Here is a 1,281-nt window from a genome sequence, read left to right as displayed (position 1 = left end):
CTTTGTCAATGATGATCAAACATACATCAAAATGGTACATTTCACATATTTACATATCTGAAGATACTAATTGTACTTGACCTAGTATACTCTCTCTGGGGGGCATTGCCACACTTGTGTCCAGAGCCTTTTCTGCAGGGTAAGACCTACTGGACTTTGAACCTCTCTGACATAATGTCTTCCATGCCAAGATGAGTTATCAGAGTAGAACTTTTGTGGAGGCTTACTTGAACTAATTACTTGAAGGGGAAAAAAAAAAGAGGCCAACTTTTTAAATCTCAGGAGAACATTTCTTGAAGGTATTCTTTATCCAAACATAAAAGTATTCTTGATCCACGATACATTATATTTTAAGGAATGGGATTAATCAACAATGACTAGTTGCATGTTTTTTGGCTTAAGGGCCAAAATAAATTAGTAATATAAATGATGTTATATATAATTTCTTCTTAAGGCATTTGAAATATTATTATCATCCATAAATAACAGTTTTGACATTTTAACCATCCTATTTAAATAATTCCATTCACTAAGAAATTATTGCCCCCTTTATATTAGTGGGCTTTGCAAAGTGCTAGGAATACAAAGACAAAAGAGAAATAGTTTCAGTTGTCAAGTAGCTTAAATGAAATATATATTCATATAGTTGGAGAAGGAAATGGCAAATCACTTCAGTATCTTTGCAAAGAAAATCCCAAATAGAGTCATACAGAATTAGACAGCATGGAAATGACTCAAGAACAAAAATTCATATAATCCCTCAAATATTCAGTCTACTTAAAGGCTTGCTTCTATAATTCTTACTATATTCTTTGGTTCTTTTAAAAAAAACTATGAATTCTATTTAAAATTATATAACTTTTGGTTTAATTCACATAGTAAAATCTTGCCTATCAGATAAAATGTATAATAAGGTGAATTTTATTATAAAATAAAAGTGGATTTGTAAAAGAAGAGTTTGTGTGTTTGAACTTTGCCCTTAAGCATAAAAACCTAAGAGAAGGGAGAAACAAAAATCTCCAAATAGAAAAAACTTGTCTTGAAATCTTATCATTTTATTTACTATATTTGATGTAGTTCTTATTTTGAAGTTTAAAAAAAAAATCCTTATGTGTAATTCAGGCAGCTGGGATGATTTGACTTTTTCCTCTTCATTGATCCTTTATTCTTGTTAGCTAAAGTGAGGACAGCTGCAAAACATGTGTGCCATTGAAAAGCAGAGAGGAAGCAGTTGCATAAAAAATTAAGTCTCTGGTGTTATTTGCAGTAATAGGAAAGATG

The sequence above is a fragment of the Sminthopsis crassicaudata genome, chromosome 5 (genome assembly GCF_048593235.1).
Source record: "Sminthopsis crassicaudata isolate SCR6 chromosome 5, ASM4859323v1, whole genome shotgun sequence".
Lineage (NCBI taxonomy): Eukaryota > Metazoa > Chordata > Mammalia > Dasyuromorphia > Dasyuridae > Sminthopsis > Sminthopsis crassicaudata.
This window is presented reverse-complemented; position numbering follows the sequence as displayed.